This window comes from Pundamilia nyererei, unplaced genomic scaffold (assembly GCF_000239375.1).
Source record: "Pundamilia nyererei isolate P.nyererei 1_Seehausen unplaced genomic scaffold, PunNye1.0 scaffold00020, whole genome shotgun sequence".
Lineage (NCBI taxonomy): Eukaryota > Metazoa > Chordata > Actinopteri > Cichliformes > Cichlidae > Pundamilia > Pundamilia nyererei.
In genome coordinates, this window is record NW_005187421.1 from 945,238 (window position 1) to 946,463 (window position 1,226).

The 1,226-nt window shown below is 33.7% G+C and overlaps 1 protein-coding gene across 1 annotated transcript in view; it reads right to left on the bottom strand.

Moving 5' to 3' along the window:
- lingo2 (leucine rich repeat and Ig domain containing 2) overlaps positions 1-557 on the bottom strand; it is a 79,337-nt gene extending 78,780 nt beyond the window's left edge. The window contains exon 1 of the mRNA XM_005726470.1: positions 485-557. The gene's annotated coding sequence lies outside the window, so the exon portion shown is untranslated. The remainder of the gene's footprint in view (positions 1-484) is intronic.
- Positions 558-1,226: the final 669 nt, after the last annotated feature.

Consider the following 1,226-nt stretch of genomic DNA (forward strand, 5'->3'; position numbering starts at 1 on the left):
TTACTAATTAATAATAACTTGATATGGTACAACTTGTAAACAAAGCATATTAGTAAAATGTGCTGACAAATACAATTAATTAGCTTAACAACATGCTGGCTATCAAATAACAATGAAACCATCACACTTATGTAAGGCAGATAATCTTGTAGAACCTGAAAACTGAAACTGTTGTTATTGTTGTTGTTGTTGTTTTTTTAACCAGTCGAACAACTTTAATTCACAGACTGCACCACCAAATTCTTCAAATATCCCACTCAAAAGATGCACAAGTTCACATTTTTAGTGAAGAAATTAATCAAAAATGAGTTCTGAGGTGAGGATTTTACACCAAAAATCATTGGCTGTAGCCAGAAAAGTTGAACATACTCTTGCATATTTACATATTTTATTAACTGTGGAAAATCAAGATAGAATCGCTATGAAAGAGAAAGGTATGTTGCAGTGAAAAGTATGCAGAGCCTATTTGAGGCTAGCTGCTTACCACTTTGAGAAGCAATCATCCCCGCAGCCATGGCCTGTTCTTTTCTCTCTTCTTTTGGTGTGGTCGTCCCTGTTTTTCTTGTTTTATCTAGAAAAAAAGGACAAAATATAACCATGAATCATGGCTAAGTTTATGACCACAGTGACAATCAGTAACTAGAATGTCAACATTTCCAAAGTAGAATCCCTAAACAAACCAACAAACGTCAAATTAGATGGTGGATACATCATGCCTTGGACTTTGTTATTAAACTGTCACATAATGCAGCATGTTTCAATGAGTGGTGAAAAAAATAAAGCACAAACCCAAAGTAGGGGTTAAAAACAACAACAATCATTTAACCAGTAGTGAGAAAACTAAATATAACAACATATAAAGAACTGAATCTACATTCATTTTCAGTTTCAAGCTTTGTATCTCCTAGGAACAGCAATGCTTTCACAGTTTTTCCTAAAATTGTCTTTGCCTGTCTGTGGCATATTTATGTGATCAGTACTTCATGTACTTGGAGAGAACAGGTTGGAGATTCATCCAAATGAGGTTGTGCACATACAATTCTTGGATTTGTAACAAAAAATGTTAAAGATTTAATACTTTTGAGCCAAGACAGGGTATTTTTAAACTGACATTAAAAAAAATTTGTGTTGTTTTAACATGTTGAAAAATGTGAAGCCTTGATTTACTGAGTCAGACCCTGAGTCATTTCACACAGCATCCATTGTGTTTACATTCTCTAACTAGA